This window comes from Schistocerca serialis, chromosome 2 (genome assembly GCF_023864345.2).
Source record: "Schistocerca serialis cubense isolate TAMUIC-IGC-003099 chromosome 2, iqSchSeri2.2, whole genome shotgun sequence".
NCBI classification, from domain to species: domain Eukaryota; kingdom Metazoa; phylum Arthropoda; class Insecta; order Orthoptera; family Acrididae; genus Schistocerca; species Schistocerca serialis.
The window spans coordinates 851744504-851758859 of NC_064639.1; the positions used below are offsets into that span (position 1 = coordinate 851744504).

Below are 14356 nucleotides of genomic sequence, written 5' to 3' on the forward strand. Positions count from 1 at the left end.
TTTGTTGAGATGTCTCAGAACGATGTGTTACTCAAAATAGCTGTTGTTGATGATGTAATTTTATCCCCGCTTATCGTTGCATGAAACTGCAGTAATATAAAATTATTTGTGTCTGAAAATCAATCTCATAGTGGTATGAAGTGTTCTCTGAAGTGAACTTTCATGATTGATTGTGCCAGACTGGATAGTCTACAAGTGGGACTGTGCACCATGATACAGTACAGCCATTTAATATAGATGCAATTTGTCTCACTATCAGAGGGATATGCAGTTGTCCTCTAAGATTGTTAGCAGTTTGTTGTGTGTCATTCATTTGCTGATTCTTGTGTGAAAAACGGGAGATTGATCCAATGAAAGTGTTTGTTGGTGTTTACAGAAAGTACCTGGAAGCAAGAACATATGACTTTTAGCCCTGTACTATTAAAATTCAAGTCTCTGCTATTATCACCATGTTTTGGCAGTTTTAATGGGTTTATGAAAGTATGTACAGTCATTGAGTAAAGGGAAGCTTGTTTAAACTCCACAAAACAGTATCATGGAATTCATCAAGGTGTTATCATATAGACTCATTTATTACAGTCAACCATGTACTTGTACATCCCCACAGAGGTATTGGAGGGAGTGGAAAGCAGCGTGGACGAGTAATTAATGTATAGTACTTGTGGGGGGAGGTGATATTCCAACTCAGTCTGATGTCAAAGGAAAAGGAAAAATTCAAAAGGTAAAAGAACTAAGCCATTTAGCTTCTGCTCTAGACGACAGCTCGGAACAGAAGAGAATGATGTTTCTTGATCACAGAAGAAACAGAAAAGGACTCGACCAGAAGGAACAGAGTCCACGAAAGACACTGAATTGCATCGCCGATGTCTACTAAAAGACCGGACACATTGAGTGGTGTTGGGTTGCACATATTTAGTAGTGATTGAATAATAGGTGATTTGTTGCAGCATAGGGTGAGATCTTGTTTCTGCAGATTCCTTCAAAAAAACACAGCAGCCTTCTCCATGAAGATGCCTTCTTATCTGCACTTCTGAAACCCAAGTTTTGAAATTCCACAAACTTTGAACATAACTTCGTTACGCAAGACAGTGGTGAAAACTATGCTGCGACAACGTCTCAAACATATGACAGAACTATTCAATAATAGAGGCAGATAATGAAATATAGAGGAATACTGTTTAATTTTAGGGTAACGGGGAGTGTGTAACATACAAAAGTAAAAGAAATGACACATTAATAGCACAGGGGCCTACTAGTCAGTTGGAGTTGAAGTAGAGTCACATTAGAATTCACAGTGGCATACAGCGAGCAAAATGCTGCAGCTTTGTGACTGGTATTGTTTGATGATGCCCAATGTCCATAATGGACAGGGTATTCTCCATAGCAACAAACCAGTGGGCAAGAAGTTCTATACAGGCAGGAGTAATATCAAACTAACATTTTTAAAAATCTATAAGACACAGAGGGAACTTTACAAGAATGGCACAAATGGCAGCACTTAAGCAAAATATTCTAGCTATCAGAGCCTGGTTAAACTGAGAACATACAACAGACTCATCAATATGGGTAAACAACAGATTGGCATAGAAAATAGTAACTCTATCTCACACATAAGACTGACGATAGAATTTGTTCTCACTCCCTAGACTGTAAATTTTATGTAGGGGCAGGACATAAATTATAGTGATGTGAACTCATTGGTAGTTGTTTAACAGTTTTAGCGTGCATTGGCTTTTACATGGAATGAGTCTTTCTGAGTTTTGATGGAACCGCTACAGGAGATGGAATATTGTTATACTTGGTTAAACAATCAAAATTAATTACAGTCGTCTGATGTGGGAGCTGTAACTTGACATTGACAGGTGACATTAGATGCAATATCTGAAATGTTCAAATCCAGGAGCACATAAATTTCTTAGTGCTGCTCGGTTTCACAGCAGTTTGCGTAACATTACATAATCTTCTACTTGGTGTAGTGCCATTGTAGCATTCTTTTGACTGTGGAACTGTTGCCTCTGTGTCACGGATGCATTGTTCTGCCGACCTCTCTTCCAAATAGCTTCACTTTGCTGGAATTTATTTCAGACGGTAACTTCTCTGTCTCAAATGGGGAGAGTGTTTTGTGGCCATAAACAATTTCAAAGGGACTCCATCCCATTGATTCGCGTATCCTGGCGTGTATGACAAAATTACAAGTTGCGATTGCAGTCTGTGTGTGAACTGTTCACATCATAAGACAACATTTTAACAACTGTTTTATGAATGTATTCAACCCAGCCATTGCTCTTAGAGTGAAATGGCATAGTTGTCCACTTCATTTTAAGTAGTCAACATAGCTGTAATACAAGATTGGATATAAAATTTGCTCCTTGGTCTGTTATAACAGCCTCTGGACTTCCAAATGGTAGTACTGAATGATTGATGAATGCTTTTGCAACTGTCTCAGTAATAGTGTCTTCAGTAGGTATCATAATAAGCTAGTGAGGGAAATGGTCAGTGATATTTAAAACATATCTGTTATTTTGGGCTGTTAAAGGGAACAGTCCAACTATATTGAGTGATAAGATTTGAGAAGGTCCTGCTACCTTGGGCAGTGTTTGAAGAGATATATTTGGTCTTCCTCCATGTGCTCTCTTAGCACATGGGAGACAATTTGGAATGTATCATCTTCCTTTTTTTGTTGCCACCAATAATGGGCTGCAATGTTCACTAGCAAAGCACTTTTCCCATTATGGCAAGTCTGTATGCTGTCATGACAGTGTTGCAGAATGAATTTACAGATAGCCTCGGGCACTGTTATACATTCCCCAATAGGCATTTTCTTATATAAAATGTCTCTTCTTGTAACAAGATGTGGTGAGGTAGTCCATTTATTACACTCAGTATCAGATTCTTTTATCATTTCTAATTACTTAATAAGTATGTTGTCTACTTGCAGGATCTTAATTTTCCTATTTAAGGTATCTACATTCTGCTTTAACTGGCCAGTCATATTCACTAAGTTTTAAGGTCCGTCAACAAGTCTGTTTCTGGGATTTTTTAAAATTAAAAGCTATTGTAAAAGGTGTCAGAAGCAAGTGCGAGAAGTTTCTTTTTGTGGCGTTGTAGGTTTTGTTCCGCTAGATTCAGCTGATGTGATGCATAATCAATAGCTTTTCCTTCACCATTTTGTATTTGACTAAAAATACCGCTGACAGCTATGTTGCTAGCATCACACAACACAATAAAAGGCAGCACAAAATATGGATAAGCCAAGACAGGTGAACTTGTAAAAATTTCTCTCACAGTCTGCTGTCTGGACAAAAGGAGTTCCTTTCTTTGATAATTTTGTGAGCAGTTTTGTGCTGGCTGCATAGTTTTCCATGACACAACAATGATAGTAATTTATTAATCCAAGAAATGACTGCAATTCTGTAACGTATGTCTGTGCTGGAAAATTGTTCACTGCTTCTGTTAATCACGGATCTGATTGTACAACATCAGTTGAAATTGTGTGGCCTAGTAATGTGCTTGTAATTGCGCAATTTCAGAGGTTTGCACTTTTGTCAGTCGTTCTGCATGTTCTTTCATCATATCTCATCCAGGTATATCAGACACAGTGTTGGCTTTAAACATCGCAGAAGTAAATCAGCAAAACTTTGAATGTAGAAGGAATGATTCAAAGGCCAAAGGGTATCCTTATATGGCAGTGGGCACAACAAAAGTTGCCTTTCCCTGATTTTCCGGAGCTATAGGAATTTGATGGTATCAAGAGCACATATCAAAGGTGGTGAGGAGTTTGCATTTGCTAAGGTGATCCAAAGTGTCAATCTTTGGAAGGGGATAAGTATCTGGTTTCATGACGTTATCGACCACTCTCATATCTACACAAATGTGATTACCTTGTCACCATTATTGGTTTTATTTGGGACAACCACCTTAGGTGAAGATCGGGGGTTGAAAGAAGGTTGAATTACTCTTGTTTCTAGCAAATATGAAATACTTTTCTCTACCATGGCCTGCAAGTGACACAGTAAGTGATAAAGTTTCTGGACTGTAGGGTAGGAATCTCATTGTATGTCAAAGAGGTTGCTGAAAGTCGTTTCTTTTCTTCATTGAAACTCTCAAATTCAGCTAGTAGGGGTACAATACACCCTGATCTGCCTAACAGATGTGTCAGAGTCTCTCTTCAATTTCTGCTTCAATAGGTGATGTAACTCAGGTAGAATTTATGTGAACTATTCTTTCAGACTGTTCTTTTTCTTAGTATGCAGTTATCTCATCAGTATTTACTTTGTACATGTTGGCAAATATGGTATCTTGCAGAAATTTAACATCTCTGCTTCCAAAGCGTCTATGCACAGTGACAAAATGCAATCTCTTCTGTCATACTAATTCAAGACAAACTGTGCTTCACGTGTGTCTGTTTACTTTCTAAAACTTCATTTCTTATTAATGGATCCACTAAGAAAATCTCTCTTCTTAACAAATCTTTCCTTACCTCTATCCAAATGATTTTCCTGGTACCACCTGGTATTTTTTCAGTTTTGTTTAACTTCAACACTTTGGTACATGGTTTACTGGGTAGTTTGAACATGGCCTTTCTGTCTGTACTCCCTCTGGTCCTTATAGTGGGAACACTGGCTAAATTATGGACATTTCCACCAATTTGGACTTCTTGTGTTTGGAAGTTAACTATTCGTTGAAAATGGCACTGGAAATTGGTCATTCTTCGAATCTGAACTGGTACTTACTTCCATCTATTTCCATTTCTGCATATTGTGAACCTAATGAGTAAATTACTTTTCTTCCAAGTCTACTCAGTCTACATCACAGGTGTTTTAATTCTTGACCACAAGTAGATTTCACTAACAAAATTCTTATTTATATACCTGTATCACTGATAAAGGTAGACTGTCTACTGTAGATGTTACTTTGCAAATTGGGACCAATGACCTCAGCAGTTTGGTCCCATAGGAACTTACCACCCCTTTGCAAATTAATGTTTAACACTTGAGCAAGTCCTACCTATCTTACTGGATTCACTTTGTGGAAGAGGAGTGAGGGGCAGCGGTATCCAAAATATATTAGGTTAGCCAAGCAATGCTGCAGAGATCAACAGTTTGCTCTCTCGCGTTCGATCTTTCTATAGTAGGCACATGCTGGTGCCAAACAGTCAGGAGACTTTTGACCTGGACATGTGCAACAAAAGCTTTGTCAGTGAATTCACATCTAGCAGGGTTCACCATGGTGGAAGATTGGACAAATTGCTTGGATTCCTTGCATAGAAACACATGTCATACAGCATCCCTTAGTGTGCTTGGCAAAGCACACTTCAGCTCAGCATCTACCAATGGGGCAACCCCACTAACAATTATATCTACACAATGAGCTTCTGATTCACTAAAGACTACATCATTCCTTTTGTTACTTTCCCTAGTACAAATGTACAACACAAGACAGCTCTTATTCTGTCTGCAAGGCACTCTAAATCCTCTCCGTAATTTTGGCGTAGAGTGGAAAGTTGGGCCTGTTATAGATAACACTAAACTTATCTTCATATCTATCGACTTGCCCTTTTGCAAGGATGTCAAATGCCTTGGTATTTCTGAACCCTTCCATGGAATTTGCATAAGCACATGTCTCCTTGCACCTTAAGGTAGGTGAGGTCTACCAACACTTCATCACTCCCTGCAGACAGTTTCCCTACATTTGTTATATTATGAAATATTTGTTATATTATGAAATTTTGTACTTGGCTAGAGCAGCAACAGCAAGATGAAATTGTCTTGTGGAAATAATAAAGAGCCAGTCAGTTGCAAAATGGAAGGATTATTAAAACACCTCTATCATGGTTTCAAATTTTATAAAACGACTTCTTCAGCAGGAAATATTGACACCTAAACAAATAAACATTGAAAAACATGATTTCACACACACACACACACACACACACACACACACGCACATGCAATATACCGTCTCATTCTGTGGAATCCTTCTCGCAAGAGAGGCGATAGTAATATGCTCAAGAAGGCTGCTTGATAGTGAATGAACATTATCATGCTAATATTGTTTAAAATGTTAAAATTAAAATTAGACATTCAAAAACCTGATCAAATTTAGCTGTGTACATATTTAAAATTAATAGAATGGCAACAATTAGTAAGTTACCATCTAAAGTGGAGATGTGGCTCGATTTTCATATGAGTTAGGATACAACATTTTCCTCTTCTGCTAATGCTAGTGGTACTTGTGTTTCTTCTTTGTTATGACATGAACATATTTCTAGAGATATGATGTTCACACTTTTTCAGATGTGTTACACACTGAAGTGCCAAAGAAACTAGTATAGGCAAGCATATTCAAATACAGAGATATGTAAACAGGCAGAATACAGCACAGTGGTCAGTTAGAACATGAGCAATGGGGCACAGCATCTCCGAGGTAGTTATGAAGTGGGGATTTTCCCATACGATCATTTCACGAGTGAACCGTGAATATCAGGAATTTGGTAAAACATCAAATCTCTGACATTGCTGCCGCTGGAAACAGAACCTGCAAGAATGGAACCAACGACGACTGAGGAGAATCGTTCAATGTCACATAAATGCAAATCCTTTAGCAAATTGCTGCAGATTTCAATGCTGGGCCATCACCAAGTGGCAGTGTGGGAACCGTTCAACAAATCATCATCAATATGGGCTTTCGGAGCTGAAGGCCCACTTGTGTACTGTTGATAACTGCACAACACCAAGCTTTACACCTTGCCTGGGACCATCAGCACCGACATAGGGCAGTTGGTGACTGGAAACATGTTGCCTGGTCAGACAAGTCTCTCTTCAAATTGCATCAGACAGATAGACGTGTATGGGTATGGAGACAACCTCATGAATCCATGGGACCTGCATGTTGGCAGGGAACTGTTGAAGTTGGTGAAAGCTCTGTAATGGTGTGGGGCATGTGCAGTTGGAGTGATATGTTGTTGTTGTTGTGGTCTTCAGTCCTGAGACTGGTTTGATGCAGCTCTCCATGCTACTCTATCCTGTGCAAGCTTCTTCATCTCCCAGTACCTACTGCAACCTACATCCTTCTGAATCTGCTTAATGTATTCATCTCTTGGTCTCCCTCTACGATTTTTACCCTTCACGCTGCCCTCCAATACTAAATTGGTGATCCCTTGATGCCTCAGAACATGTCCTACCAACCGATCCCTTCTTCTGGTCAAGTTGTGCCACAAACTTCTCTTCTCCCCAATCCTATTCAATACTTCCTCATTAGCTATGTGATCTACCCATCTAATCTTCAGCATTCTTCTGTAGCACCACATTTCGAAAGCTTCTATTCTCTTCTTGTCCAAACTATTTATTGCCCATGTTTCACTTCCATACATGGCTACACTCCATACAAATACTTTCAGAATTGACTTCCTGACACTTAAATCTATACTCGATGTTAACAATTTTCTCTTCTTCAGAAACGCTTTCCTTGCCATTGCCAGTCTACATTTTATATCCTCTCTACTTCGACCATCATCAGTTATTTTGCTCCCCAAATAGCAAAACCCCTTTACTACTTTAAGCGTCTCGTTTCCTAATCTAATTCCCTCAGCATCACCCGACGTAATTCGACTACATTCCATTATCCTCGTTTTGCTTTTGTTGATGTTCATCTTATATCCTCCTTTCAAGACACTGTCCATTCCATTCAACTGCTCTTCCAAGTCCTTTGCTGTCTCTGACAGAATTACAATGTCATCAGCGAACCTCAAAGTTTATATTTCTTCTCCATGGATTTTAATACCTACTCCGAATTTTTCTTTTGTTTCCTTTACTGCTTGCTCAATGTACAGATTGAATAACATCGGGGAGAGGCTACAACCCTGTCTTACCCCCTTCCCTACCACTGCTTCCCTTTCATGTCCCTCGACTCTTATAACTGCCATCTGGTTTCTGTACAAATTGTATATAGCCTTTCGCTCCCTGTATTTTACCCCTGCCACCTTTAGAATTTGAAAAAGAGTATTCCAGTCAACATTGTCAAAAGCTTTCTCTAAGTCTACAAATGCTAGAAATATAGGTTTGTCTTTCCTTAATCTTTCTTCTAAGATAAGTCGTAAGGTCAGTATTGCCTCACATGTTCCAGTATTTCTACGGAATCTAAACTGATCTTCCCCGAGGTCGGCTTCTACCAGTTTTTCCATTCGTCTGTAAAGAATTCGCATAAGTATTTTGCAACTGTGACTTATCAAACTGATAGTTCGGTAATTTTCACATCTGTCAACGCCTGCTTTCTTTGGGACTGGAATTATTATATTCTTCTTGAAGTCTAAGGGTATTTCGCCCGTCTCATGCATCTTGCTCACTAGCTGGTAGAGTTTTGTCAGGACTGGCTCTCCCAAGGCTGTCAGTAGTTCTAATGGAATGTTGTCTACTCCCGGGGCCTTTTTTCGACTTAGGTCTTTCAGTGCTCTGTCAAACTCTTCACGCAGTATCATATCTCCCGTTTCATCTTTATCTATATCCTCTTCCATTTCCATAATATTGTCCTCAAGTACATCGCCTTTGTATAGACCTTTTATATACTCCTTCCACCTTTCTGCTTTCCCTTTTTGCTTAGAACTGGGTTTCCATCTGAGCTCTTGATATTCATACAAGTGGTTCTATTTTCTCCAAAGGTCTCTTTAATTTTCCTGTAGGCGGTATCTATCTTACCCCTAGTGAGACAAGCCTCTAAATCCTTACATTTGTCCTCTAGCCATCCCTGCTTAGCCATTTTGCACTTCCTGTCGATCTCATTTTTGAGACCTTTGTATTTCTTTTTGCCTGCTTCATTTACTGCATTTTTATATTTTCTCCTTTCATCAATTAAATTCAATATTTCTTCTGTTACCCAAGGATTTCTACTAGCCCTCGTCTTTTTACCTACTTGATCCTCTGCTGCCTTCACTACTTCCTCCCTCAAAGCTACCCATTCTTCTTCTACTGTATTTCTTTCCCCCATTCCTGTCAATTGTTCCCTTATGCTCTCCCTGAAACTATGTACAACCTCTGGTTCTTTCAGTTTATCCAGGTCCCATCTCGTCAAATTCCCACCTTTTTGCAGTTTGTTCAGTTTAAATCTACAGGTCATAACCAATAGATTGTGGTCAGAGTCCACATCTGCCCCTGGAAATGTCTTACAATTTAAAACCTGGTTCCTAAATCTCTGTCTTACCATTATATAATCTATCTGATACCTTTTAGTATCTCCAGGGTTCTTCCATGTATACAACCTTCTTTCATGATTCTTAAACCAAGTGTTAGCTATGATTAAGTTGTGCTGTGTGCAAAATTCTAGCAGGCGGCTTCCTCTTTCATTTCTTAGCCCCAATCCATATTCACCTACTACGTTTCCTTCTCTCCCTTTTCCTACTACCGAATTCCAGTCACCCATGAGTATTAAATTTTCGTCACTCTTCACTACCTGAATAATTTCTTTTATTTCATCATACATTTCTTCAATTTCTTCGTCATCTGCAGAGCTAGTTGGCATATAAACTTGTACTACTGTAGTAGGTGTGGGCTTCGTATCTATCTTGGCCACAATAATGCATTCACTATGCTGTTTGTAGTAGCTTACCCGCATTCCTATTTTCCTATTCAATATTAAACCTACTCCTGTATGACCCCTATTTGATTTTGTATTTATAACCCTGTAGTCACCTGACCAGAAGTCTTGTTCCTCCTGCCACCGAACTTCACTAATTCCCACTATATCTAACTTTAACCTATCCATTTCCCTTTTTAAATTTTCTAACCTACCTGCCCGATTAAGGGATCTGACATTCCACGCTCCGATCCGTAGAACGCCAGTTTTCTTTCTCCTGATAACAATGTCCTCTTGAGTAGTCCCCACCTGGAGATCCGAATGGGGGACTATTTTACCTCCGGAATATTTTACCCAAGAGGACGCCATCATCATTTAATCATACAGTAAAGCTGCATGCCCTCGGGAAAAATTACGGCCGTAGTTTCCCCTTGCTTTCAGCCATTCGCAGTACCAGGACAGCAAGGCCATTTTGGTTATTGTTACAAGGCCAGATCAGTCAATCATCCAGACTGTTGCCCTTGTAACTACTGAAAAGGCTGCTGCCCCTCTTCAGGAACCACACGTTTGTCTGGCCTCTCAACAGATACCCCTCTGTTGTGGTTGCACCTACGGTACGGCTATCTGTATTGCTGAGGCACGCAAGCCTCCCCACCAACGGCAAGGTCCATGGTTCATGGGGGGAGGTGGAGGTGGAGTTGGAGTTATATGGGACCCCTGATATGTCTAGATACAACTCTGACAGGTGACATGTACGTAAGCATCCTGTCTGATCACCTGCATTCATGTGCATTGTGCATTCTGACAGACTTGGACAATTCCAGCCAGACAATGCGATACCCACACATGTCCAGAATTGCTACAGAGTGGCTTCAGGAACACTCATCTGAGTTTAAACACTTCTGCCGGCCACCAAACTCCCCAGACATGAGCATTATTAAGCATATCTGGGATGCCTTGCAGTGTACTGCTCAGAAGAGATCTCCACCCCCTCATACTGTAATGGATTTATGGACAGCCCTGCAGGATTCATGGTGTCAGTTCCCTCCCTGCAGGATTCATGGTGTCAGTTCCCTCCACTACTACTCTGAACATTAGTCAAGTCCATGCCACTGTTTTACCATGTCCCCCCCCCCCTTCCCCACCACCGCCACCACCGCCACCACCACCACCACCACCACCACCACCACCACCACCACCTCTCTTCAACCCCCTTTCCTTATGTCTCTCTACCCCCATTCATCTCCCCTTTTCCCCTCTTCTCCCATTCTCCACCCGGGTTCTTTTTGCTATTTTTTCTATTTGCATTATTCTCAGTTCACAAATTTTATTTTTGCCACAGTGATCTTTTTCAGATGGTAACTCTATTATTTGTTGCCATTTTATTAATTCTAAATATGTACACAGTCAAATATAATCAGATTTTTTAATGTCATGATTTTAATTTTAATGTTTTAAGCTATGTTAGCATGATAATGTTCATTCACTATCAAGCACCCTCCTCGCACATATTACCAGTGTCCTCTCTTGCCAGAAGCTATCCTTGGCCCAGTCGTTGCGTACATGATGCTAGTGTACTAGCTGTACATTAGTGAGGAAATAAAAAGTGACAACAACCATGTTGTACACGTTTTATTTATCACGGAGGTTAAATTGTATATTTTGACTTATGCTTTGTGGTCATATTTCAATGTACCTTTGCCACAAGATATAATCCAGTAAGTCTGAATAATTTTTTTTTTTTGTTCATAGGAAAATATTATTGTACCCGAGTGTCTATATATAATCATGTTTTTCAGTGTTAATCTGCTTAGGTTTCAGTATTTTTTTCTGAAGGAAACATTTTTATAAACATTGAAACCATGGTAAAGGGATTTTAATAAACATTCTATTTTGCAACTGATTGGCTGTTTATTATTTCCACAAGATGATGTTATATTTTGTATGGAAGTGTAAAAATTTTCTCCTGGTTTACTCCTGAAGGTAGGAACCAGCAAATCCATTGCAAGATCAAGTACAACCCAGGATTGAATTGGCTGTGGAAACACCGGAAAGGATAAACGAGAATAGCTGCAGACACAGTGCTACTTTGTGATGTCGCATTTACTAATGCTTCAGTATGGTGCCTTTCCAGATCTTCATTCACTACTCGAAGTTGCTCAGGCTCCGCTCACATGTCAGTCTCCATCTCCAATTGTCCCTGTGATGTGGTGGTGAGCATCACTTTAAACTACACCCATCAGTACAAACAAAAGGTCTTCGGCGCAGCTCTCAGTGACGTCTGTGGCTGCATTGGACCCTGGCGACGTCTTCTCCCAAAAAGCAAAACTCATGACTGATATTTGTGGTCAAGAAACAAGGCAGTAGCGTTGGACAACTACATGAAGGCAGCGCCTTGCATTGGGGTTGTACAGTCTTGTACTGCAAGGAAGCAAGGGACAGGATATTGTTATGGGTCGCTGGTATCCTATTTCTACAACACAGATGCACCCATGGATTAATACGGTTCTTTATTTACATGAACATTTACTTAATAGTCACAAATCTGATCCCTATGTACTGTCATAACCTGCGATGTGACCTGATCCCGCTCGATGAGTACTGACAGATGCCAAACTAGAATGAGTGAATCAGTGATGCCCTCCGGTCAGTGGCGGCGGCCTAAATACTTGCTGTCGACAGGGCATTGGCAGCATGGTGCTTGTCGGTGTGTCTCTGGCCTCTTTCGTGATAGGTGCACTTTGTCCAGCGCGTGCTATCGATCTTCGTGCTACACCTTTGCCGACCGATGTGCTGGCAACAGCTCACGCCAGCACAGGGGTGGCACTGTGCCATTGTATCCATGATGTTGGCATGTACGAATATGGCAGAGGTGCCACTTGAAGTTGAAAGGCCTTGTGCAGCTGTGGTGGTAGCTCTGGGTAGATTGGGACAGATAGCCCAGACTGAACGCACTAAGCACTTACCCATTATGTCACAGCACGCAGTCAGATGGACCTGCACAATGGTTTCATTCACCCGCTCATGGCTTAGTAATTTGTATGCAGCATCTCAAAGCCAAAAACAGGATGAATTTGGAATCCCTCTTCTGACGCCAGTTTGTGCACCCCATCAGAGATGTAATCAGGATTGGAAATTGATGTAGACTTGCAATAAATATACATCATTCACGTTTAAAAAAAGAAACCACATCAGTTTATTTGCTCATGGGATTACATTGCGAAGATTGCGAGGGGGATGAGAGAAAATAACTTCAGTAGCCCTAGACCTATCTCAAAGGAGAATTGAAAATTCAAAGAACTAACCCACTTAATGTTTGCTCTAGGCGGTGCCTCCGAACAGAAGAGATCAGCTCTCAGTCTCGCAAGTCAGGTTATCCTGTGACGTGATTTGATTGGCAAGGCAGCTTTGCTGAAGACGATTCGGCCTATTCCAGCATGAATCGATTGATAGTTGTTGCATCAGCTGAAAGGTGATGGACAAAAAATGCACCCTCATTGTAAAATTTAAATAATAAAAATAACTCATGTTCAAGATCTGGCTGCACCTTGTACATATCACAGACCAAATGTAATTTTAAGAAACTGTTGAAAATTACTTTGGAAGAAATAAATTTTGGAAGTGCCAGAAAGATGGACTGCATAGTTCAGACTACTCTTTGTGGTATACTTTTCAAATTACCAGCTCATTTTTGTGTGCATTGTGAAAGTTGGGAAATTATGAAACTTGTCTGGGTTTATGTAAGCTGCTCTGTGTTAATTGTGGCAACATAATAATGGTTGTGGTTGCGTGTGATACCTGAATAATATACATTGCCTTATAAGCAACTTACAGGACTGTTGTTGGAGACCTATTCATCATTAAAAGTGTACACATACAGTACACCAAAGACTATAGGAAACATCCTAAGAAATTGTTGGTCGTGTGTGCTGAAAGGCAAGTTTTATTTGGACATTTGAAACAAAAAACTATGATTACAAAAGCCTATGAAAGAATTCAAAAGTGTGTGATATATTAGTGAAAGCAGCATTTATTAAGATAAATGTATTTATGCGAGAGGAAGCTAAGGGAGGCTTTTAAAAAATATGGGAATGGCAGTACAGGGGTGTAGAGGCAGGACAGACATCTAACTGAAATTAGAACTTACCTCATGACTGTAGGATGGACAATAATCTGCTTGACGTTCTCCATGTCCTGTGTCATATAAAAATGTAGTTATAATTCACAACATCAGATTCTAATTATCTGCACTCTCCAGATACAAAAATGTACTCTATTTACTGTTTCTGCTGTCACTGAATCACCCTAGGTAAAACAAACACCAACACTTTGATGATTTAAATTATATAGTTGCTGCAGTAATTGTATTTCTTCATGCATAGAACAATTCATTTTGAGAATTTATTCTTATTTTTGAGTGCTGTAGAAGTTTTGTAATTTTTTAATATGACATCTGTTAGTCGTTATTGAGCCAGCTATAGCTTTCAAAAACCTTTGTCTGTAATGGATGAAATTAAATGAACTCTTTGCACTTTGGTTCTGGATTAATCATACATATTATAACATATATTCTTATGTTCCACATCTCTTCCTAAACATGTGGATCAATTTCAACCAAATATGATACACCTGTCACTTACTGTCTGAAGAGAATCGCTGTGGGAGTAAGAACCATCTACCCATGAAAGAGGCAGGGGCAGAAGAGAAAAAGTAGTGTAGCTCACAACGTGTGAATTCGCAGACTTTATTCACCCAGTATTTGACCATGAGGGCCCTTAGTGACTTGCAA

At 39.9% G+C, this 14356-nt stretch overlaps 1 protein-coding gene across 5 annotated transcripts in view; it reads left to right on the forward strand.

Annotated features, from left to right (window-relative positions):
* LOC126458140 (microtubule-associated protein futsch) overlaps positions 1–14356 on the forward strand; it is a 272339-nt gene that overhangs the window by 163268 nt on the left and 94715 nt on the right. The window lies entirely within an intron of this gene.